The 27,136-nt window shown below is 35.7% G+C and overlaps 1 long non-coding RNA gene across 1 annotated transcript in view; it reads left to right on the plus strand.

The window, feature by feature from the left end:
* Window positions 1-17,342, plus strand: part of LOC120755978 (uncharacterized) — a 58,996-nt gene extending 41,654 nt beyond the window's left edge. Inside the window, exons 3-6 of the long non-coding RNA XR_009208086.1 lie at window positions 1,583-1,828; window positions 2,325-2,495; window positions 16,021-16,102; window positions 16,719-17,342. This is a non-coding gene — a long non-coding RNA (uncharacterized LOC120755978). The remainder of the gene's footprint in view (window positions 1-1,582; window positions 1,829-2,324; window positions 2,496-16,020; window positions 16,103-16,718) is intronic.
* Window positions 17,343-27,136: the final 9,794 nt, after the last annotated feature.

Raw genomic sequence — 27,136 nt, forward strand, 5'->3', positions numbered from 1 at the left:
TTATGGAAAAAAAAAAAAAAAAAAATTGGGGGCCCTTTGTAGTATTTTTTATTATATTGAAATTATGGAGTAACTCCGTATGTGATCACATATTGAATAGACTGGATCTGAATATTAAATGAATATGTGGTGGAAAAAGTGGAAACTCATCGATAGCATCCTGGTATTGGGTGCTTTTCAATATATTTTGAAGCTTCACCCAGTGATAGAAGAGACCTCACAAAGTTTTGATTATTTATTTACTTAACTGCGTATGGGAAGACTACTTTAGTTAGAAATTATCAGCATAATAGTGTTCTGGCAGTTTTGCAGAATCACTGTTTGACATTAGATTGGCTCATATATCTGGAAATTTCCTTTGCTGGTATTTCCCTACAGATTCTGGGTAATTCTGGATTTTCAAAAATTTGAAATAAATAAGCCACAGCCTTCATCTTTTTTTGTAATAAATTTAGTCTCATCTACAAATGACACATTTTCTTCCTAGGAGCATCAGTCTTTAAAAAGTAAATTTAATTGTTTGTGTGAGAAAAGCATTCATGCACTTGCTTCCTTTATATTCAGATATACCCCAATACTAGGGGAATATGTTCTCCTACAGTAGATGGAGAATATATACTTTGGTGACCTAAATAACACAAATTAAGTTGCATTGTGTAGTACAGCAACTTTTTTGTATAACTATATTACCTGCATCTTCCACTTTGAAGACAGTTATACAGGTAGATTAAATTCAAAATCAGAAAGAATAATTATTATTGATACTCATTGGACTCAGTGACTGCTAAAGGTCTTTCAAGCCTGGATTCATTAGCAGATTTAATTTAGACACGTAAAATTTGTTTGTTACTCTGTTAGTCACCAATATTCCCTTGGGAACTATTAGAGCAAAAGAGGAGCTGCCAGAAGGTTCAGTGCTCCTATCTTAAATACCCGAAGAGGAATCATAGGCAACAAACTCAGTCAACCTCTTTCAAGATGACCAAATTTAGGTGAAAGGAATTCCTTTCCTTTGTTAAACTATGTTTGTTTAAAATAATAAAAAAAAGTCTGGAAGGTTGATTTCAATGGAACAAGAACGGTGTCCAGTGAGCTAGATCACTGAGCTAGGTTTTAAAATTTGTTTTAATTAGATGTTAACTGAGTCTCACTATCTGACTGTAGAACTCTGTGGTTAGTAGAAGTTTGTCGTTAAGAACTTCATCAAAGGCTTTCTAAAAATATAAATCAGTAATGTCATCTGCTGTTAAAAATTGTAAATTCCACTAAAATATCCACAAAGCTAGTTGGGTAGAATTTTCCCTGTGCTGTACTATGCTAGTTATCCCTTATTAAATTATTGCTATCCCTTAGGGGCATGCTCTGAAATACCTCTTACCTACTTATTTTTTCAATGTTATTTCTCATTGCTAATTACCTGGAAAGATGTAGGTGACATCTGACCTAAATTTTTAAGAGTAAAAATAGTGGTTTTCAATCTTGAAAAAAAAACCTGCGTATGCTTTTCTTATGATTAACATGAGATTTTATGTTCTGTATGATGAGACAACCTCAAAACATACATGAAATTGTATCTTCTCAGGCTCTTCATGGTTCAAAGTAGAAGGCAAAGAAAAATAAAAGAAGGAGCAAAGAATGAATTTTGAAAGTCAACAGCTCGCCATTTTGCCTACAGTATATCCAGGGTCTGAAACAGCCCACAGAACTCAGAGCAGTTAACAGGACAGTTTGCATGGCTGTGAATTGCTGAAGCGTGGTATAACCTGCTTTGTACTCCTCAGACCAAGTTCACCCTGTGATGTTCCTCACATGCCAAAAAAGTAAACAGGTAATGGTAAGTCCAATACTCTGACAGAAACCTCCTCTTCCTCCAGTTATTCCTGTAAGAACAATTTCTTTTCTGTTTGCAAAGAGGTTAGAGAGTGTGATGAAAATTGGCTCCAAAAATGGCACAAATAGACTTTTGCCCCATGAATGAAAGATTCTATATCCAAAGCCGCAATGCAAACACTTTGTTGAAAGATGAGGAATTCACCATTCTCCATCCCTCTGTGAAGAGGAATAAAAGAACTTTTGGGTTGGAAGGGACCTTAAAGACCATCTAGTTCCAGTGCCCACTAGACCATGTTGCTCAAAGCCCAGTCCAGCCTGGCCTAGAACACTTCCAGAGGTAGGGCACCCACAGCTTCTCTGGGCAACCTGTGCCAGTGCCTCGCCATCCTCACAGTAAATCATTTCTTCCTTAGAGACAACTCAAATCTCCCTCTCTCAATTTAAAGCCATTTCCCCTTGCCCTATTACTACGTACTACAGTTTTTCTCCAGGTCTTTTGTAGGTCTCCTCAAGGTACTAGAAGGAGCTCCGACGTTTCCCACAGGCTTCTCTTTCCCAGGCTGAACAGACCCAGCTCTCCCAGGCTGTTTTCATAGGATAGGGCTCCAGCCCTCTGATCATCTTTGTGGCCTCCTCTGAGCTCACTGTGAAGAATAGTGGAGGTATGAAAATGACAGTTTTCTAATACAGTAACTTCTTATTTCTAGTACTTGGCCTTCAGAGTTCTGCAGACAGTTCACTGAGTGCTCTAGGCAATGTTTATCAAGAAATAGTGTAGAAAAAGAATTAAACAGAGCTCATAGTTTACATTTTGTAAGTCTTAAATGGCTTGGTGTAGAGGGCCAGGGATGTGGTTTGTTGTTGTAGAAAACATGCTTTTTTCCTGTATAAAGAAATCAGCACTGTCTAAGTACACTTCAAAGATCTGCTGTGTGATCAAGGACAAGAGATTGAAGTGAGAACTTTACAGTGATGTTGCTCTGTGCCATTATTAATGACAGTCTTTAAGTAATAAATACTTCACATTTGTTAAAAATAAAAAAAAATATTATCTCACAACTTTAAAATGATGAAATTTATAAATTGATGAAATATCAACTCTGTTAATAGAACTATATTATTCTCAACATTTAAAAATATTATTTTTTTTGTAAAATATTTACAATCTATTCACTAATTAAAGAATAGATTCCTTCATTTTGTATTTTTTACTACAATTTAGTCTTCATCCTTGTTCTGGATGTTTTATTCCACAGCTGGCCAAAACACTCAGAAAGTACACCCCCTTATAAAAGAATCAGAACTTTCTGTTTTTATGAAGGGGATGAAACTACTTATTCTCATCTTCACTGGAGAGATTTACTGAGAATATTCCTAAAGAAATAGTATTTGTATAATCTGATTTGAACAGAAGTTACCCCAGCAATATCTTATTTTCCTTTCACTGTCACTCAGTTTAGATCAACTATATAGGGCTTTATAGATGGTGTTATGGGGGTTTGGAAGTCAATCGTTGCCACTAAAAGGACTTTAAAACTCTGACAGGTTATTTTGCCAATACCTGCATTGCTCTGCATGCCTTGTGAGTTGTGGGCTGGCCAGGGATCCTGCAAAGGGAAAACATTAAGCTACACCAGATAGAGAGGCTCAGTGCTTACATATCCTTCTTACTCTCATCAGTCTTATCAGTGTTGTATTGGCATTGTGAAATTGTGGTCACCCAAAGGTTGCTTGAATTGAATCATGAGATTACAGAAAATAACCCAAGATCAGAGAGGACAAACACGTTCAGCGTTTTCAGCTGAGCCATCTGGTCTCAGAGGTGTAACTGATTTATTAGAAAACTTTTTTTTTTTTTGCTTGGGTAGGACCAAAGCCTCATTGCAGGGCAGGTAAACATCAAATCGTTTAATTTATGGCACGGAAATTTATTAGTTTTTGGCAGATTTAATAAGGTCTCTAAGTAAATAAATAAATACCTCTGATTAGCCAAGGAAGTAAAAAAAAAAAATAAAAATAAAAACATCATAGACTGCTCTGAGTTTTCCTTTATTCATTTTCAGGTACCATTTAGTTCAGCACAGGAGAGAAATGAATTTTCTGAGAAGAATTGAAATAGTCTAGATGACAAAATCAGGATGTAAGTCTCAAACAATAAAGAGAGGTCTCCTGGGGAAATGCCTAAGGTAGCATTTTTCCCAGCTCAATGGGAGATTCCGTGATGCACATTTTTTTGGAGTTCACTATTGAAAAAATAATGAATGTAATATTTATTTACAGTCATGTTTAGTGGTAGAAATACTTACGAGTAGCACTACCTTATTGTTACTTTAACATGCACTACAAGAACTATATGAGTTGATATGTCCTAAACAAATATATATCCTCTTCTTTGAAAAAAATCCAAAGGATACAAGTTAAATATATTTAACACAACATTTTACAAAAAGATAACTCCTGCTATATCATTTATTTCTATGAGTTACAAATGACCTCATAACTCATGTGTGATTGAGCATAACAGAACAGAAAGTGACTTAGGAAAGATTATCTGTTGAAATAAATAGCATATACAGAGCCAGTCTGCTCTGTAGAGTTGTCTTATGGAACACCAATTTTCATTGATGGGCTGTAATAATTTACATTAAGTGCTGAAGCATCATTAGTGCCTTGGTAGAAGGGTGGTATTGACAGTGGTTTCAAAGTATGTAATAAGCAGGCATGTGAAGGTAAGCAAAGGGTTGTATTACACTTTTTTACCCATTCTCCTGAAACTATTTCTACTCACACAAGCAAAGACAGACAAGGAGAAAACAAATATTTGGTAAATGCCCTCTCAAAGAGCACAGAGATCCTGTTTCCCAGAATTTTCAGACAGCCCTCTGTCAAAAACAGAGGAAATTGTGGAGCTAGAGGAGAAGCTGGAAATTACTTTAGAAGAGATTTTCATCCTATTGGCTGTAGAATTTGCAAGGAAAGATAATAAAATTATAGGTTCATCGTAGAGAGCTGAACTGACTTTTTGTAACCTCCTACTCCTACAGTGTTTTATTAATACCAAAGTGGGAGTGAATGTGGGTAGAGAGGTTAACTTAACTTTGACCAGTGCAATAACTGAGGGTGTGGATTGCTAAAAGTGGAAGGGTTAAAAAAAGGGGGAAATTTATTCAAGCTGGAGAAAGTTGACTTTTAGAGAGGCATGACAAAAATGAACTTGTTCTGCATGGCTTCCCAAAGAAGAAGTGGCTTAATTATGATGTAGAAGTACAAAAACCCCATATGCTAAATGTTAAAATACTATTTAAGCTAGCAGAAAAAAACCCCAAAACTCCTGGCTAGAAGCTGAAACCAAACAAATTCAAATGAGAAATAAGGCACAGCCTTGCTGCAGCAGTAGTATTTAACCTTCAGAGCAAAAAGCCAAGGGCAACGTGACTCTTCATCTCTCTGCCTTCAAATCAAGAGTAGATGTTTTTCTGTAAGATGTTTAACATAAACTACTATGCTGAGTAGAACTGAAAATGAAATCTAATGACCTATGACATACAGGGTCAGAAGAGATGATCTAATGGATCCTTCCTGTCTTGAACTATATGAAAAAGTTAATGGAGTTGAACCATTTCACAGAGATGAAGAATCTGTCTTTTGTGTCCATTACTTGGCACTTTTTTTCCTCTTTTTTTTTTTTTAACTGCTCTGTGTAAGTAGATTGTAGAAATGGTTTTCCTTTGAAGATTTTATTCCATTTATTACTGTACTGAAACACAGACAGCTATCAACTCCTCACACTGAATTTATTTTTCAAGAATATTTCAATTTTCTGAAAGTGTTAAGGCCATCCTCATCACTATCTAATGCCAAACAAATATGCTCAGCAGTAGGATCTTTGCTCTCAACATGTTTTTGTGTCTCTAATTAATTCAGATCTAATCATTCACTACATCTTCATTCCCATATTTCTCCTTCTCTGTATCTCTGAGGTTTTTGGTAATTAGAGGTTTGGAATTATGAATTCACAGTCTTATGGGGTTTTTTACCTTCTTTTTCTTGCCTCATCTTTAAGCAGAATTTTATTCTCACCTCTCTTCTTGCCCTGGAGGTCTCTACAACGTCCCTTGTGCTTCTGTCCTTATTCTTTTTCCTATCTAGTAGCTTAATCCCAAATTGATTCATTATATTTCTCTAAGGCTCACTATAGCAATTTTTCAGATCTGATTTTTCTCCTGATACACACAGCTCTACTTTTCCCCCAGTCTCTTTCATGTTCTTGTCTTCCAGAAAGTCTGGAAGCCCTGTGTTTAGAATTAATATTCTTTCTTGGGGATAAATCATGTTTCTCATGTAACTACTACACTGCCATGCATTTGATTACCAGATGTTCACATTTTGAATATCATATTTCTGTAAAGGCATCTCCAGAAACAGTATCCTGGTTACACACTGGATGTAGATGCACCACATGAATATTTTATAACTCTACTCATGGAAGATTATACTGAAGTGTCTTTTATAGATTAGTTACATGGTGAATCAGTTGTCCCATTGTTAAGGAAGCCCTTTTAAAGTATTCCTGTTCCTTCTATTAGAGCTAAGCCTCAAGTCTCAATGCTACAGCATAAGTAATCATGCACCCTTTTACTTTTTGTGATAGTTGCTTAAAAAGGGGTCTTGTTGTCACTGTTCTGGTCAGGATCTGAACTTTATGAAGTACAGTGGGACTCCTAGTTATGAGTAGTGGAATTTTCCAAGTGTGACTGAACTAGTGAGCCCTTTTAATTCAGTACTACAACTGTAATAACAGGCAGTGTCAGAAGTTTGATTGGAGAATGAAATAGTTGATCAAAAGGGTTGTTGTTTTTTTTGATGTCCAGCATTACTTACTTTTTGACATGAAGAATATCTACCATCTATAAATTAATATTTCTCTTTTTGATTTTTAAGTCATTCTCTTACTTTTCCTGATGCTTTTTGGAAAAGGATATATCATTAATTGGATTAATTTTTGAAGTTTATGTAGAAGTTATGAACTGACATGCACATCCCAAACCCAAGTATATTAAAAGTATTTCCTGCCTCCAACAGTTAAGCAGGTATACCTCTCTCCCAGTATCTAATTATTGTATACAGCATAAGGAATTTTTGATGATTTTTTACTGATTTTTTATTACTGAAAAATTCAATTATTTAAAATTGTATCAGATTTAATTCTACTTATTCTCTTCTCTATAGCTGAATAATTTCAAAACCTTGAATCGCTGAGGTTTTAGGTTATATGTACTTTTAATATTTCTGTCAAATGGCAAACATTTCTAAATGTGTATTAGGGATGAAAAATTTAGTAGCCAAGGCTTTCAAATAGTAAAGCCTTTAACATCCTGGTACCTTGGCTTTGGGGTAGAATTTGGACCAACAGACTGAGAGAAAAAAAAAAATTCTAAGATATTATTTATTCTGGTCCTTCTTTTAGGATCTTTGGATTTGAAGGAACCTTAGATTGTAAATTGACTGTCAAGTAGAAAGTAAAGTGTAGATAAACTTCAGATCTGAGCTGGAGCCATTGTGGTTTCCTTTTAATGGCTAACACTTCATTAGTATCTTCCTCGTTATCAGCTGCAATGGCTAACGCTTGAACCTCAGTGGGGAGGAAGACATCCTTTTCCTGCCTCTAATATTGAAACTGCTTTCACTTTGCAGGATTTTAGATAATGGGGTGCTTTTCATTTTTACTAAAATGTCTACTAGTTTTGACATTTTAACCAAAATAAGTTAATACACTAAAATATTGGGGGAAAGAGGTCTTTGTGGAAATATTTTTGTGGAAATAGAAATTAATGTTAAATTAAAAATGACACTATTAAGGAAATCTGCATACCTAATAGAAAATACTGGAAACTGGGCAGTTTTAATTAACTGGGGGCAAGGTGGAGGGGCGGCAATGGGATAATATTTGAATGTAGACCCTGTAGAACCTTACATATATTGTGATCATAGAGATAGAAAAATTTTACAAGTTTGAAATATTCAAAGTTCAGCTATACAAACATAGTTGCTGGGGGATGCCAGCTAAGCTTTTCTTCTTTCTCAGTCTTTTTTGATACAACTGTAAATCTGAGAGGCTCAAGCATGCATGATACTCCAGTTGTTAGAGAAACTCCATTTGCTTGGAAAACAATGTGGGAAATGTGCCAGTTCCATTGCTAAGAATTAACACCAAAACCTGAAATCCTATATAAAATGTTTGTTCTTCAGTCATTTGTGTATGTAATTATAAATATACAGCAATGGTGAAATTATGCAGTGAAATATATACTTAAAAGGAAACCCCATTGAACATTTACTAAAAATTCTTGGCCTCTGCTTTACTTTCTTAGTTATTGGCTATCAAGTTGATATTTTTATACAACTGTGTGTCACAACCATGGGTTCCTACTCCTTTTTGGTAATATTTTTCTTCAAGCTATCTCTTGGGTTTTTTCCCAGGTGCAGTATTTTATATTTATCTGTAGGAAATTTCTTCCACTGTGAGAGTTTGCGGTCAAACCATTCTTCCACAAATCAGGGCAGTTCATGACAATGAAGGCTATTTTTGAAGCATGTGCTATAAAAGTTTGCTTAGGAGTACAATTGTCTGGGAGAGTAGTAGAGTTCAGTGGCAGTTACTATCTGCAGTAGGTTTTCCAACTCTGAGAATGGGCAGTCATACAGATTTTATGCTTACTTTGGAGCAGTAACTCTTGAAATGGAGTAAGTACCACCGGAATGCAGATGCAGAGCCAAGCTTCTGCCTTTTTTTATTTTATTTTAAAAACTTTACATGAAAAGTACTATTTTCAACATTTCCTTTTAATTTGTAGCAATTCTTCACCAGGATAATAAATACCAAATTATTTACTTCAGAGGATTGAGAGGATTACTTAGTTAATGTTTAAAAAGCACTTTGAAGATAAAAAGCACTATTGAGCTGCTGAAGACTTACTGAATAGTTAATTATCTAAAGGTCCCATTCTCCCCCCTACAGGTTATTTCTACATAGGGGAGAGTAAACTCTGAGCTTCATATCGTGACTTTCAGAGCCAGGCTTTTTAAATCTTTTTGGTTTCAAATATGCTCTTTTTTTTTTTTTCGGTGGCCTGAATCTGATTCCTTTGAAGTCAATGGCAAAAGTCCAACACTAAAAAAAGTCGACCAGAGTGTAATGTAGCTGTTCAGAACAAACAAGTTGAAACAATGGTTAGAGCCCCTACCCACATTATTTACATTTTGTCTCAGTGTGAGCATATGTGTATGTATAGATTCATATATACACTCACATGTGCATACATAAGTATATGGACACACGGTGGTTTGAGGACAAGCAAGACAGATATTTTAATTTGGGGCTTTCAGCACGTGGGACTAATTTCTTTGTGAAGAGAAGTTTTTAGAGGGACACACTGACCTTCCTGTGACCTTCTACAGGTAAAATGGATCTCACTGCAAGACCTTAACACAAAATATTCTTTTGTAGCAGGGGTGGGAAATATTAAGAAGTCTCCACCCAGGTGCCTGTTCTCCAGACCCCTCACAGCTGAGGGGTCACAAATACCTCATACAAAGAAATGGAGAAGGAAAGAGCTTTTGAACTCAACATTCAGAGTTAACCCTTGTCCATGATAGAGTGGTTGAAGGTAATTACTAGTCCTATCCAGTCTTAGCTGTTAAAACTACCATAAGTAATTTGTGTAAGGTAAATGTTACTCTCTGCTGAGGGCAGGAATCTCCCTTCCAACTCTACATAGCCTGGAACAAACCGTTGCACACGTCTTACTGTAGAAGACATCAGTCCCCCAAACACCAATGCATATATTTAATTTTGCAAATATTAAATACCTCTTGATTCTGAAATGGTTGATTAGGACTTAGATGTTAAGCATTTCTCAATACTTGCATAATTATGGGCTAAATTTATCAATATATGCCATTTGAGAAAAAGTCATGAGCGTAATATATTTAACTGAACTTCCTAATTGATTCCTCTCTAAGACAAAGAACAGTAAGTCAACTTGAACTCATTTAAATTTGACCTTTTAATGTGCTACAGCAGCATACTATCTTATGGTTTTAGCTGTGTTGGCTCTTAAATCAGGGTCTACATGTAAAAGGTCATACTGAATTCTTGAGTTGAATTTTTAACAAGGACAACTCAAGTTTTTTGTGATTAATGCCAACATGTAGGGATTTCTAGAGGAAAGAATAAAAGAGCGAGAAGAAATTTGATTAACCAACTGCTTTCTGCATACCCTATTCTGTTTGCAAACATACATTAATTGGATGACATGAAGTACAGCCAAAGAAATTACGGTTAAAACACAATGCCATGAAATAAAAAATGAGTTGATCTTTATACTAAGAATGTAAATCTTCAGTTAAAAAAAGGATGTTTGGCCCACATGTGTCAGACATTTCCAAAGTGCAGAGGTAATTATAAGTTTATAGCTTTATGCTTCAAAAATATTCCGCTCCCACAGGATCTCATGAAATATGTGTATGTTTACAGGAAATTGTGGAAATAGTGAGTCATCTTTTCAATAATTAACACAGGATAATTTCTTGAAAAACAAGATCAGCAGGGTTTTTTATTCTGATTACAAAGGATTTTGGTTAGCTACTTTTGGATATGCTTGAAACAAGGAGAATGTTCAAAGTAGTGTCTAAGTGACAGCTGCTCTTTGGCAATACACTTTTGCTAGTAGTTGCTCCAGTTCTCTACACCCTAACCTTGTATCTGTCACTTGGATATTTTAATACTTCATTTTTTCTGACCGATATTGGAAGCACAAAGCGCTCCCAATATGTGGAAATGTCTCAGGTTTCTCCAGTTCAGTAGGCTATGGAGTTTTTCGTAAATACGATTGGAGAGATTGAAGGCAAGTGCTGTTCAATGGCTTTTAAGAAGTGATCAAAACCTGAATTTTCTGTTTTAACCCCAAACACTGCAAAAAGAAATGGAGTGATGTCACACTAAACATTATAACTTTGCTAAGTTCAATGTAAGTAGAGTGACAAATAAGCCTAAAGGGACAAATAAACCATGTGAGAAAAATTTCACACACGCGTGCACTACTAACTGACCCGAATTACCAGCCCAGTGAGTCAGAGCAGTGAGTCCAGGGGACTGTGACTCTCCCTCTGACCGGTCTCTGTGCCAAGCCCTCGGGCACGGGCTCGGCACCAATTCATAAGCAGTTCCACCTCAGGCACCCTACTTCCACATTTGTTGGATGTCCACATAACATTCTCTCCAACCCCAGCCTCTAGTACAGAGTGTCTTTACAGCCAAATATTGATGCAGTGAGATCACAGCAACCCCATGCATCAGTTTCAGGTACCATTCCCTGTCAGTTTTGATCCATGGCACACACCAAGGCTCAGATCCTCCTTGTGTGTCAGATGTGGCTCATTACGCTCAGGCCTTGTTTGCAGCGTCCTCTTGGCCATGGCTATTGTAACGAGTCACTCAGCCCTTGGTTAACACAAAGCCATGGTGCTGCCATGTGAAATGAAGGACATTGTCTATGGCCCTCTTCTCAAAGTAAGCATTTATTCCTGTCACATTATAGTTTGTGAAACTCCGGGATGGTTTTCTGCTTCATGTTGCTGCATACTAAATGCTGGAGCTGCCTGCAGATAGTCTAGTTCGTAATGTAAATTGCAAGACCTATTTGGGTTCCTCCAGTTCTTGTCTGAAAGCACAGCTCCAGGGGGAACAGGAATAATGTATAAGCAATATAGAGAGGATGTAATTTTCCTTTGGCAGCATCTCCTGTTGCAGGAACTGCAAGAAAAAAGGGCATAGAGTCACCACAACGCATAAAATGTAACTCCAGGATATTATTATAATGATGTAGAAATATAATGAACTCTTTCAAGTATTTCTTATAGACAGCCCTGTAGAACCTAATGTTATTTTCATAATGAAGAAAATTCAGGAGCTTTATTGCTAAAAAATAGAGCAAGTTCTTGCAAATGCTCAAACAGGACATGATGTCCAGCATAATGAGTATGCTAAATGAATTGCCACAGGATACAGAAATTGTTCTACAAGTCTTCTCCATTAATCTTTTAAGAGAATGAGAATCTGCTGCAGCATTGGAATTTTGTTTTGGTACTTTCTAATTTAAAGCTTATTGTAGTCTTCATTTCATTCTGAGCCTACAAAGACTAGCTAATGAAATTTGACCTCATAGATGTAGAGTAAAATAAATAATGTCAGTACTTATCAATTAAAAAGCAAAATCTATCAGCACACATGTTAAATGTCGGTAAAGAATACATTTCTGGCCTGTAGATGTATTTTATATTCATGCATTGACCTGTATGACCTTTTTATCAATATACCCCACATGAATAATGCAGCCACCCCAAACTCATGCCATTAAAAATTGTAATAGTTGTCTGACATGCACAAGCAATGTTACACCCGGGATCTATCTGGCCCAGAGCATTCCATTAAAACACAAAGTGAGTTTCAAATGTACATGTTAAAATGAAACATCAGCTATAATGAAAAAGGAAAGAGAACAGAGTGGGCTTTAGTTATTGGTTCGCATTTTCCTTTTGAGAAAATTTTGCCATGCTTGTACAATACCAATGCTATTCCATATTTGAAGTACAATCAATCCATATTTTATTCTGCTTTTAAAATTATCCTATGAAAGGTATAAGGCAATCAATGTGCTGTGCTCTAGAGAGATGCTGGTATTATTTGAGTTGCTATTGCTATTTAATATTTAGTTTTCAATAAAGCCTTGATTATAGTCCGTTGTATTAGCTACCATGCAAGTACTGAGGAAAATGTGGCCCCCAATCAAAAGCATTTCTGTTTGAGTTATGAAGCTTTGGTAAGTTTAGAAAAAGACAAGTAAAACACTACAGAGAGGCTCCTTAGTCATATGTTATCTCAAACATTCAGAGACAGACATCAGTCCCCCATATTCACATTTTTGTATCAACTCATATAGCAGGATAGTAAACCTTAGGATACCTAAGAAATCCTCCTGTTGGAATTAATGGGTTTTTAAAAGTGATTTTAAAGACCTTTGACACTGCACAAAAGAGAACTGGACATTACATAGCTTTGAAAGATTGTCTTCCTAACACTGCAGAGTTCAGCTTGTCCCTTTAGCAGTGAGGAATTCAGGCATGGTGAGAGGAAAGCTCAAAAACCGCTTGTTGGTTTGTCTTCTGCAGAGCAGTGAATCTACTTCCACAGACATCCTTGACATGACAAGGGTATTACAAAGTTTATCAGAGGTAAAGCAACAGGGGAGCAATGACAGGAGAAACTCATTTAAGACTTTGACAATCCTGAATTTATTCTGGCTTGATCAAAGAATGCAGGTGAAAATCCTTTTTGTGCACTTTTATCATTTTAGTGGGGCTACTAGGGAGGAAAGTGGTTTTCCCTGACACCAGATGCAGATGGAAAACCTAATGTTTCTGTAAAAGCACTGGGAGAGGCAGACCTAGTCCCCTAAAGGCAATGCATGTAGCCTTTGGATTCTTACATCTATATAGCTGTTGAGGGTACTATGTACACTGGTATTTCTGAATCTCAGATATTATTGAAAAATTTATTCCAGAAGAGAAATACCTACAGTTATGCACAGCTCCCCCCTGTAAGGTGTTTATTAATAGAAGGAGGCAGCCAGTGTTTCACAGCTGCCCAGCTTTAAGGACATTTGTGTTAGGGTTGATTGTACACATCCTGTCTACAATGTGTACTTTTATGCAGCCTTAGAGTTTCATGTTACAGCTAAATTTTTAGTCTACTCATTCAGCATAGAGTAATACAAATTTTGTTTTCATTTTCTTGCTTCATTCTTCTAACTGGGACATAATAAACACTTTGTCATATTCTGAGAGAAAAGGTTATATGTTGTTTTATATAACAAAACAATACAAATGTTTCATATTTCAGATTAACATGGTAAACATCAGATTTCAGCCTACAGTGAATTTTGTAACAAAGTATTAAACAGGGATTTGGAAGAGAAATAGTGAGAGGTCTCTTACTAACATTTTAATACTATTGAATTGAAAAAGTTTATGAAAGTTTCCATCATGTACAATTACTGTAGTTACAAGAGCATTTCCCGACACAGAAAAGGGCTATACTTAGTAACAGTCATCCTGTCTCATTTTTCAGCATTCCTGCTTTTCTTAGAGGTCATTTTTAATGACTATGTACAAGCACCTGAGAAATCAGGTGCATAAATTAACTACCAATTAAGGTAATACAAAAAAAGAAGGAAAATGTAATTACTAGTTACTATATATGTCCACTCATTATCATATGGAATGTGTGCATCTTTTTCTTGTGCATCTTTATCTCATAGAAATTACTGAAGCACAAAAGAAAAGTGATACTTTCATTGTGTTGCAGTTCTGAAACTGCATATAACATGAAGCAAAAGAACCTGCTCTCAAATTTATATGTCAGTGCTTAATGTTGAAAGAATGTTATCACGATTTAATATAGCAAGTACTTAATTATTTCTGTGTAACATTTCCCCACATTTGATATCACTGTCTGTCTGGAGTGGCTGTTGACCTAGTTTTCAATTAATTGCAATGAGAATAAAAAAAATGCCTTTATAGCAGTGCATTTTTCTTTACTGGATTACACATGACAACTGAAATTGTGAATTCATAATTGATAAACTTTGTTGCCGCTATCAATAATGAACTGGCATTATAAAAAATCTTACAAAGTACTAATGGCATCAAAAAACGTTCAGGATGTTGAGATTCTGTAATTCTGTGCACAACCAGTATGCCTCTCCAGTAGATAGCATTTCAATCTTTCTTTGAATATTTTAGGCAGGTTTACACTTTTTAAAAAATTTAACTGATGGAATAGAAAAAAAGAAGACAACCTGGTAGTGACAATGTCCCTTTTATATAATAAGCTTTGGTTCAGTTCTTCAGTTATCTTTTATCTTAACTCATCTATCTGAATCTTATATACCTTAACTCCCACTGAAACCCAGAAGAGCTTATATACCTAAATTCCTCTGTAAATATCATGCTTAGAAGTGAGAACCCTTCTCAAAAATGTTTAAGACCTAAAACTGAGGTTTAGGTCTTTTCCGCTGCCTGAAGGGATTCAAGCCAAGTATTCTCAGAGGCTGAGCTTGTCCTCCCCACATGCAGAGTCAAAATTCCACTCACCCATATGTAGAATTTAACTACCATCAGATGACAAAATGGTTCTATAGCTGTATATGTTCCATCATACACAAGGCAGTTCAAGGATTTTAATGCTAATAAGCAACACAGATGGAAACTAAAATCCACAGATGGTAAATGCTCCCAAGTACCTGTGACCTCTCCATTGTGCATCCAAGCATAATTCCTTCTACTTGTAAACTTTTTTTACCTTTTTTTTTCCCAGAAACACCTCTCAAAGTAAACATTAAAAGAACAAATGCCTAGCAATTAGGTTGTTGCTGACACCTCAGAATACAGGATGACTGCATACAATTTAAGTAGTAACATGCAGCCTGTAACTTATAGCATTAGAGACATTTACTGTATGCTTTTTTATTTTCAGCACTGTAATAGCTATGGACTGTATTCAGCACCTACTGGTAAAATTAGCCTCAGCTAATTGTATGTTATTTGTCTCTCTCTATTTCATTATTCATCACCATTTGTTGTTGATGTCTACACTATTAACACCACGTGAATCACCTTAAAGCAATTTAATCTGCCAACTTCTCCTGTCACTTAATCCTGGTCAATTTAGGCTGCTGTGGTATTAAGTGAATGCATAATGTAGCTCAATGGATGAAAATTAAAGGAGATCATGTTGTAATATAAATTGCATTCTTATTATTTGTGTTTCAAGTTGGTTGCCCTTTAGTAGGTTTTCCATCCTGCATAGCTCACTGCGGTAACAAGGGGTAACAATGGTCTTTAGTAGCTGTAGTGTGACACAGCTCATGGGGACTGCCCTCTGCTAACTCTCAGACCTTCTATTTTTTCCCTTATTCTTTCCATACTTAAAACTACTTCTAAGTATGCAATTCAAGCTGGACAATATTGTCATGGTCAGCCATGGACAGTCCTTTATCTGCAAATACATAAGAAATATTCAGGATTTATATTAAAAAAAAATAAATCTGTATTTTTCTTTTTATTCAGTGTTTTCTATATTCCTGGATAAAAGAAAGGCTGAAGACAGAAATGAGAAGATCAAAGAAGATACAAAGTGGGCTGGAATTCTGTACGGGCTGGTAAAATTATAAGATCTCATATGATTACTCTTGTAAGATTTTATTTGCTAATGTGAGAGGTTTTCTGTGATTTTGCTTTTCTCTCCCAAAGCTCTCAGTCAGTTTTTGGCATTAGGCAGATGACCAGCACCTCCATTGCATTTTTTTGATCACATGTCAGGACTCAGGATATTAAAGTAATTTTATGTGGTTTCCCAGTATCTTTAAGAATGCACTTCTGATCGTTTTTTGTAAACAGGACAGAAAAATGTCTCTGTAATTTATTTTCACATATTTTTTTTGCACAGGTAATCCTCTCTGTTTAAGGTGGGGGGTTTTTTTTGTTTGTTGTTGGTTTTTTTGTCATTGTTTTTGTTGTTGTCGTGGGGTTTTGTTTGCCTCTTTGTTTATTTTGGTTTCTTGTTTTGTTTGTGTTTTTGTTTTTGTCTTTGTTTTTTAATTGCTTAAACTTCGCCCTTCTGACCTCTCTGCTTCATATAAATACACGGGCAAGACCTATGTTTATTTTCATGACAGGAAGTACAGAATTTTCTTCACTTAAGAATGGTGATTTTTACCTCTATGCCTTTACATGCATTAGTAAAGGAAACAGTGTTTTCTTTACAGTGAAGAAGAAAAAAGAATGAGGAAGACCTGTATTATGCTACTCATTCTTCATCTCCAGATGGTAGAATACTGCAAATCACGTGAACTCGGATGACAAATCTCAAAAGGAATCAATTCCTTACCAGTTATGCCTTTTTATAATGCCACAGAGACAGATGTGATGCACACCAGGAATAAAGGCCACAGAAGCTGGAGTTGCAAGCAGAGATTGTCTGTAGTTTCCTCGGGTATCCTCACAGTTTACTGGGAAGTCATCCTGCAACTAGAAGCAGAAAGGCACTTGCTTCTCCCCTGTGCCTTTTCTATCTGACAGTTCCTAGAAGGGAAAGACTGGCATCTCTGGATGCCACATCTAGGATAAGGTTTATTAAAGTTTTCCATGAGCACTATCAAAATACAAAACGTCTGCAGCTTTTGAAAGATGTATTGCATGCAGAAGCTGATTTGTGTGTTATGTACATAAATTTAAAGATAGATGATATTTCTCCCCCAAGTGGAAAAGACTCTGGAAACTCTGGAGCAGCAGTTACGTGAGCTTCCATCCTTCACTCTGAAGGAAACGAAATGAAGTCACACATCTGACAATACAGATACACTGCCAAGCAGCAGCCAGCGTGAGAACAGTGTTTGCTGACAGGAAACGAATAACAACAGAAGGTAAAAATCCCAGGCAGCACTAATGGTCCTTAAATAGTCTTGTGTGAAACAGAAACACTGTAAGTTAGAACCTTGAATTTCAAGGTTTGCAGCCTTTTAGCTGTGCAACATTAGAAAACTTTTGAGCATTATGTGGAAAGTAAAATAGGTGTTCTGTAAGTGATCTTTACAAAAAATTATAGTGTTGGATTCTTCTTATGCAAAATGCTTCAGATTTTATATCCACAATCTTGCATTTTATACTTTGAAATTTCAATTCAACAAAACCAAGTAGTATCAGTAAAAACATCTGAGTATTTAAGAATTATGTTTATCAAAATCAAATGGCATTTTTGTCTCTGAAAAGAGTGCACTTGTGGAAGGATAAAAATGCAAATATTTTAGTCAGTTTTCCCCAGAATTGATAGAAAATGGATTTTTTTAATGTCTGCATAGTCACAGTCTTATATGTTTATGTGACTGGATCAGCTTTGTAGGTTATAATGTTATCAGAATATATATGTGTATATATATGCACACAGAGAATACTTGAACACTAATATTTATAACTGCCATGCCTTTATCAGTTGGTTATGTGTCCTGGGGTGTTTGTTTGGGGTGTTTGCTATTGTTTGTTTTTTGTTTTATGCAGTAAAAATTTCTTTATCACATTATACACAAAACATCAAATGTATAGTTCCTATTTGATGTAAAAATAGTTTTCCTTCTTAATTGAGCACATTCTTGGCATACATTTTAAAAGAAACCCATCTGATTTTCTGATCTGATAGTCTGTAACAGATTTCTATTTTGGCGTTGTTAATATTTTCCTGTAGATGCACTTAAAATATATACTCCTAATTTACCAGGAGCTCTAAGAGAGAAAGATGTAGAATGCTGAATATGTACCACATCTTTAACGTGGTCTATCTTTTTTCAATATACAATAACCAGCTGTATTAGTGTTCAAGCCATGAATCATCACCATCAAGACTCAGGAATGACAGTTACGTTCAATTCCTTTTCCACAATAATTTCTTATTTCTTTTATTGTGGATTTATTATGGAGTCTCATAGAACTTGTAGATTAGCAACTGAAAAATGTCATCTTTTACTTCGTGTGTTTTGTTTTTGTTCTTGTATGAGTTCAGTTTATCCATGAGGATGCAGATTTAAACCTAGTACAGTGAAAACCAAGCTAGCTCTAAACGAGCTATCTTGGGTGTCAACATCTGTCAAGTTGCTACAGCATAAAATTCAGCTTAGGCTAATATACTCAGATATTATCTGAACTCACCTGAAACTGGGATTTTATTCTGTTTGCTTCCTTACTTCATAACATTGTTCATTTAGTTCCCTCTCAGCTGGTTGAATCATGTCACAAGAATGTGACCCATGAACTTAAGCTTTCTGCTTCGTGTTAGTCTCCCAATTAACAGTAAAATTTCCCTACTTTCACTGCTAGAAAATCTTTCCTGATGTTGAACACGTATCCTCTCCCCTTCATGATGCAATTTGCAAAGACATTGCAATTACTTATAGCTCAGATCAGTTCAGAAATCTCCGAAGGTGGAGATTCCCAGCACCAATGGGTCACTAGAACAGCGAAAGAGACCAAGGCTTATGAAACATTGCACCGATGCATGGATGTGCAGTGATATTTGGAAATCATGCACTAACTTTTTAAGAAATAGACACAGGGTTTAAAACAAAACAAGCAAAAATATCCAAAGCCTCTCACTCTTAGACCTTCTCTTGAAAAGTATCACATTTTCTCCTGTTACAACATTCACTTCCAAAGCTCTCTAACTGCTTCACTCTTTTAAACAAGAGTGCCAGATGGCACTCGCCCTGAGGCCAAACATACCTTCTATGTCTTGTCACTTCCTTAGTTTTAATGTGCCTTTTAAGAGAATGATATCTTTTCCAAAGCAGCAGCAAAGATGTTAATGCATTTTTCAAAGCTCCTCAGTTCCTCTAATTTGCCCTTTGCTTTTCACTATCTTTATGTGTAGGGTGATGATCAATGTGCCCATCTCATGGCAATCCTTCTCACTGCCCATTCACATCTCACTAGTAGGGCAGAAAAGGCAGTGAATTTATTTTCTCAGTGTAGTTGAAATAATTATCAACCTGTTCGGCTGCTAAAAAAAAAGTGAAGCAATTCAGGATCAATCATGTTGCAGAAGCCATGATGTCATCAGGTCACAGCTGTGACTGAAGGCCACCTTGTCAATTAGGTCATGGGTCCAGCCTTAAACACCTCCAGGGGCGGTGACTTTGCATCTCCCAGGCTGTCCATTCCAATGTTTAATCACCTTTTCTGTGATGAAATTCCTCCTACTGTCCAACCTAAATCTCCCCTGGCACAGCTTGAGGCTATTTTCTCTCGTCCTGTCATTAGTTGCCTGGGAGAAGAGGCCAACCCCACAAAAGGAACTCCTACTCTGGCAGTAGCCATAAGAAATCATGTTTGATATGTTCTGTTTACTTTGATGTGCAATTAAGGCCATACAGGACAGCAAATGGAAACTGATTTCCTCACCTGATATTCCTCACTCGCAGTTATTTTGTTAGCACTTCACTGTTCTGAAAACTTCAGTATCTTCCTATCAATCCTCCAGCCCTACTCAGCAGGTCATACAACATATCCCAGGTACAGTCAAGAGTCTCAGCTGCAATTGCTCTGGCATTGTCTGCAGTGCCCAGATTTAAGGTATCATACTTTAAATTTGCTATAATATTTTCAAACAGTGCCATCAAGTTTTTCTCTCCCTAGGTGTCTGATCCAAAGCCCATTAAAGTCAGTGGAAAGGTTGTGATCTTCTTCAGTGGGGTTTCATTGTCCACAGCCAGTCTCTCCTGTCGCTATGTGCCTTTCACCAAGTTATTCTAATACAAAGAAATACCTTGGAAACAAAACAGAGAATTATCTGTGGTCAAATCCTACAAAAGCTTATTTGACCAGTATTGTGTATTCTCAATCAAAAAACCGTTTTGATAGTTTTGATAGATCTGAATATCTACCAGTTTAGCAGACAAGCAAAGGAAGGCAGTGAATTAACTTAATATTTGTACAACACTTCATGTTAATTTCAATTCACTTTTTTGGTGCCCTTTGCTAAAGTTCAGAGAAATAAAGAATTGTGCGGGATAATGATTAGTTTCTTATATTATCTATTTATTTTTGAGTTCAAGTAAGCCAAAACGAACTTTGGCTTTCAAATGTTATTGAAAACTCAGAAGAAAGTATAGGATTGCCTTGTCCTGTCCAATTTAAAGTGTAGATAAAGGGCCCTGGAGAATTTGCAAGATCAAGTTCACCAAGGTGAGTTTAGTTCTGTGGGATTTTTCCCTGGACTAAACTTGATTGGCTATTGGGGCAGTGTATTTATGTATTTTGAAGGATTTAGAACTTTTTAAAAATACTTGGGAACACATATTTTTGAACTCTACTGTTGTTTTTTATGACCCTAAAAGGTCACATCTATTCTGCAGTCAGAGCAACTCTGCAGGGAATCTTATCTCTGACATATGCCAAATTTTGCAGAATCTCAACCATCTAATTGCACATCATGCACAGTGACTTTTAAGGAGTGTTTTTAGAGCCTCCAGACTGCTTCTAACCTTTAAAAAGCACTCAATCCATTTGTTGTGTCACTGCTTATCACCTGTTTAATTTTGGTCTTGTAAGACTGTTAAGTTAGAATATATATCTAAACTTAAGAAACAACCAGCCTACAAACAACAAAACCCCAAACAAACAAAAAACCCACAACACCTCCCCCCCAGCTTGACTAATTTCTTTGTGTGCACATAAAAAATTGCACCAAACATATTCAGGTGCAAGGATCTCCTCTCTAAACAATCATGGATTTATGGTTCATACAAGGCACCACTGGTTTAATTACAATGATGTCTTTTACATGAATTTCAAAGCTTTTAGTCCCTTTATGTAGGATCTACTCAAAAATTTCTTACATGACCTGTTCTAGTGCCGAATATTAAGTTGTAGGATTAAATTTTGTATGAAGATTCAAGCTATCATATTGATTTTGTCTCTGTGTATAAAATGCTGAAATATACATTTAGTTCTGAAGGAAGTTTCTCTGGGATTATAAGAATGAATTGAAATGAATTATGGTATGAATTGAAATTCAATGGCAGCTGAGTTCTTCATTCACAGAATTATCTGTAAAGGTCTCTGCTAGTGTCCTTCCCATGCTTTTGATAAATTTAGGAATTCAGTATTTATACTTCTAGGAAAATTAAATGTGCATATATATTTTATTTGTATAAAATACTAACAAGAAGTTGATAAATTACTTCATTTTCCAACTAGTTTAAGCCGGCTTCCTTTTTGTCCTGTGTCTGCAAAACTGAAATTACCATAGATTTCGAACATTGAATCATTCCTCTTTGTACTAGAGATTGCTGCTTGAGACAGATTCCTTAACGTAAAATGTGCTTACCAAAAATTATGGACTCCTCCAAATTCATGAAATCAAGCCAAGTTTACATGGAATATGATTGCAAAAACTTTGATCTCAGATGCAGTGTGAAGACTTTGTATTTAAAACAAAGGAAAAATGGATTAATCATTTGGGTTACTTACACCCCAAACAGCTTAACATAAATATCTGTGAGAATTAGTGTCTAAGAAACTCACATGGCTCAAGGAAGAAAGTTTTATCTACATTAACATTTCCTTAGCTTTGTGAATGACAATCAATCAAACCAAATTTATGGGGTTTGATTCCATCATGGATACACAGATTTCTTTTTTTTTTTTTTGCGTGTTTAACAGGAATAGAAATATTTCAAGTGTTTACAATTTGCTTTTGTTATTATATAAATACTAGCCCTCCATAAAATGAAACAGAATAACTTTAAGGTTTCCTGTGCTAATCTTTTTATAAAGGTGCAATTTTGAGAAAAAAACAAACTGCAAGTAATTCATTGTGGGACTCAATGTGTTCCTGTAAATACATAGATTATAAATTAATATATTAGATTAATTTATAATTAAATACATAGATTATAAATTAATCACCAAAGCTCTTCCTGACATCTTCAGTGACTAAGACAATGTGGAGAAAACGTTACCCCTTCTTTTTCCTAAAAAATGTTATGTAATTCACTAGGATCAATTAGCACAAATGTTAATTTGAAATGCATGAAAACTTTCTAGTACATACACCAGTTCATAGAGTCAGCTCTTCCTAACAGCATTAGGATTTCCCAGTGGTATCTGATTTGTAAAAAAAGTCCATCTACGTACAGCATTTCTAGTTTTGCAGGAGCAGAACATTTTCCATGTTCTTTCTGCAGATGTGAACTATACAGAGTTCATAGGCAGGAAAATGTACTGTGCAGAAATGTGAAGATGATGAATGTTTTTAATGTGCTGTTCATGCTTGGTTTCAGATTATTTTATTCAGACTGAAATGCTTTTCAGTTCATGATTTCATTTTAGAGTGACGAAAAAGAAAGATCTTTCCTTTTTAAATGCCCCCCTAAAGGAATTATTGCAAGGGCAAAGGATGACTTGATATGGTGAATAAATATCCCTGTATGTGTGACTGCTGAACATCTTCAAAGGTATAGAGGAAAATGCACATAAAAGATCAAAACTACCTAGATTCTCCCAGTTTCTGTATTCGGTCGTGAGAACTCTGAAGTTCTAATCCATCCTGAGAACAATTGAAGGCTTTTCCTTCCATTTCCAATGAAACAGTAATGGAAAATTCTTTCTTTAAGCTCACCTTGCTGCCTGAGAGCTGGCCCATTTTTCACCATCTGTCAGCAGCACTGCAGTGATGTGTCTGTAGCACCAACACCGAGTTGCTCTTTCTCTAGGAGCAGCAGGGAGCACTTTTGCCTCTTTAGCAGGTCCATACATTTCAGCGTGATCACTGCCTTGCAGCAAGGGAAGGTGTGCAGGAGCACTACCTGACCCACAGAATCAGGAACTGTGCAAAGATTCTGTCACTACAGGAATACCTTTGCATTGTAAAAGTAACTATGAAAACCATATTTTGTGCTGTACAGTCCAATTCTGTGGTGTTACTCTTGCAGCTACTCCTGAGTTAAATGTAAAACTTACCCAAGTGTGTTTCGTTGAAGTAACATTTAGCATTTAAATAGCCATCATAAGTGTCAAGAGGTGTTTCTGTTCCAGATATTTTTTTACTTTAAGACTGATTTTTTTTCCCCAAGGTAATTCAATTGTTAAAAACAGCTTTAATTCCCATATTTAAATTGTTATTTTTCTTCAGAAAATTGGGAATGGCTCTACAGCTTCTATGCTTCAGGGGCATCATTCTTTATATTTTATTGTTTTCACACAATATATTTTATTTTTTATTCACACAAATACAAACCTATAATATTTCAGATGTATGTACTTCTGGAAAAAAATTGATTGAAAAAATTAATAGCTCTTTACTGGCTTGCTGTTTCTTAAGGAACAAAATACCACACATTTACATTGCAGGAGTTAATAAATTATGGCAAATTCCTCAAGGCATTATCAGACTGTGTGAATTTGTGTATCTGATCAAATATTTATTAGTTGCAGTCTCTTCCTGCACTGATTTTTCTTTTCATTTATTGCTCTAGGCCTTACTGCAGAACTCTAAGGTGATACTCATGGGCATATGCCCCCAAAAGAAAGGCAATCGTTCAAATACCCAACTTCAAAACAACAGACTGTGTGAATTTTAATTTTTGTGGGGAATTTTTTTAAAAGTAAAAAGACAGACTAATTATCTTTTATATCTCATTTTCTTGATCTATATTAAAATTAAACAGAAACAAACTTTCATCATCTAAGCTGCTGATAGATTTTAATTTTGATTGAGTGGTGTCCTAAGCTTTTATACTTACACTTTCATTTTTGTACTTCTATATACGTTCTTCTTATTATGGTATAATCCTACAGAGAGTGATCTGATTCTTCAGCATTACATTCTCTGTAGAGGTCTCTATCATTCTCCTTTTCCATGAACCTGTTAGGTGTGCAATGAGTCCATTGAACTCAACTAGCCTGAAACTTTGGAACCAGTAAATGTAGTAACTCATAGTTGAATAAAAATTAAATGTCAATTAAAAAAAAAAAAAGTGCAGACTTCCCCACCACTCTCAGTTTCAACACTGGACTACTCCTTCCAAAATGTTCATTACAAGAAGGTTTTTTACTTTGTCATATTGGATAGCTTCATAGGTGAGAGAACTCTCTTCTGGGCTGTGATCAATTATGCTTTGGAACAGGACTTTGCTTCTCTGAGCACCAAGCAGTAAGGACATCTTTTATCATTTAAAAGAGATCTACTACTACTACTAACTACTACTACTACTTGGAAATTGATTGAAAGGAAAAAATACTGGTTTAGCTCAGGAAAATATGTCCTTATTTTTCCTGCATTTATGTAGAGGCATAAGCAGCTCTGGAGTAACCTGTTTTCAATAGTTCCACCACAGGAAATGACATGTATATAGGGAAAATCAGAGGCACTATCTTCTTATTCCATTCTCTTTAATGTTCCTCGTAGATTCTCATCTTACCTCGGAGCATATAGGCAAAAAAAAAAAGCCGTGGAGACATTGTGTAAATAATACTCATTATAATATCCCATGTTCTCTTAAATAGAAACGTCTTCAGAACTAAGTTAAATTGACAGACTGCTGCAGAATGCAAACAAATGCACACAGGCAAAATAATCCTGAGTTCTGCTTCCAAGAATTCACATTTCATGAAGGACAACGGGGAGATATTCTTGGGATAGTGCAAAGACACAGACTTGTGAGAGCTATGCATTATTTAGATTCATACAAATAGATGAAGAGGTGCTTATGCTAAGCCTGTGATGAGCCCTAGGCAGCCTTGACAATTATGAATAAGCATAAGCATTATAAAGAATGAAGCGCCCTGCAGCATTCAGTGCCATCCAGAACACTGTGTGTTAGACCTTATTGCAAAAGGAAACAAAGAAACCAAGCTTCCCTTGTCCCCTTCTAAAGAGGAATTTTGGTGCTGGACCTTACAATGCATATAATATTGGTTATTTCGTTACTGAAATTTTCTTTATGATAGATAGACAGGGAGATGGATGGATGGATGAATCTATCTCCTGTGTGTGTATATATAGTCTTGTATGAAATGTGAGAAATAATTGCCTCCATTTCCACTGTTCAGTAGTTGTAAACAAGAAATATGTAAGAGATAATCATTGACTGATACATTTTTATAGCTACGTGAACAACATCTGACCTGATATGCTGACTTTTAATTTTTTCAAATTTGTATTATCAGTCAAACATACATTTAGACAATTAATATTGCTAGAAGAAGCTTAACATTTTTCCCAAGATTCCTTAATGATACATCAAGGATAAAGAGCTCTAGACTACAATAAGTCAGCCTGGAGAAATAAAAATTTTAAAATTTAAATTGTTAATAAAATAACAGTCATGCTTATGTTATTCCATTATTTTAGCCCTGGACACTGGTGTAAAGGGGGCAGTATTTACCTAATTAATTGGTACTATGTTTCAGATTCTGAAGTATTTATGTCTGATAAACCATTGAAATCACTGAAGATTTTTCCCCGGCACTAAGCAAATATCTAAAGTGTTGAGGGCTTTTAAGTCAGGAAGCTGGAAGGAAATAACTTCAATAGGAGTTTCATTAGGAGAATGTTTCTCTTCTATTGTTTAGCAGCAGTTCAAAGTTATACAGAGCAAAATATTCTGTCCCTCTGTCCTGAGTTCTTCCCCATGCTGATTCTTTTCCCTTCTTTGCTCTTTCCTTCTAAGATCTGAGAAAAGACATGAGGGAGCCGTGTGATGTTTAAGATGACTGCATGAGGTAAGAGAGATGTGACTTTCTGCCTGTTTGATTCAGACAGGTTTGGATTTTGATGTGCATTTGGAGAAGGGTAACTGCTGCGCACAACCTCAAAAAGTTTTAAGTTAACTCTACTTTCCTCTAAGTACATATCTGTGTTTGAAAATTATATGGAATGAGATTCAAGTCTTTGTAAATTATTATTGATTCTTTAGTTAAATCAGCCAAGTATAAATATTTATAATAAAATATTAGGATTTAAACATTTGGTAGGGCTGTTTATATTTAATTAAATGCCTTATATTTTTGTAAACTAATTTGAATTTCATTCCAAAAGAATCGAAGTGAAGGGAAGGGAAGGGCAGTGAGGGGGAAGGGAAGGGACGGGACTGGTCAGTGCCGGGACAGGACGGAGTGGAATTGAATGGTAAGGGACGGGTAAGTTACTATTCCTTTCCGTTCCTGCTTTCATTTCCTTTCCTTTCCTTTCCTTTCCTTTCCTTTCCTTTCCTTTCCTTTCCTTTCCTTTCCTTTCCTTTCCTTTCCTTTCCTTTCCCCAGAGATGTCAATGTGCTTTGTTTTTTATGGAGAGATGATAACTAAATTATTTCCTCCCCCTGTTTACATATGATACCTGCTCTCTAGGCAGATTACTTAAGGATTTACAAGAAGAGTTTCAAGGATAGGAATTGCAATTCGGTATCTAACACAACTGAGAAAACCTTGAGAGCTCTGTTGTAGGTATGTATAGAATTCTTGTTTTTCCATAAGGAAAATGCAAATAAATTTATTTGTTTGTGCTTTCTGATATGAGCCCATGTTTCTAATAAATTCCATCCTCTAACTGCTGTAAAAATGGTTTCACACTGAAAGGTTACAGCTATAATGATAGAATAAGCCTAAACAAGTTGAGGGAGAAAGTAGAATTTGTGAT

This window comes from Hirundo rustica, chromosome 8 (assembly GCF_015227805.2).
Source record: "Hirundo rustica isolate bHirRus1 chromosome 8, bHirRus1.pri.v3, whole genome shotgun sequence".
NCBI classification, from domain to species: domain Eukaryota; kingdom Metazoa; phylum Chordata; class Aves; order Passeriformes; family Hirundinidae; genus Hirundo; species Hirundo rustica.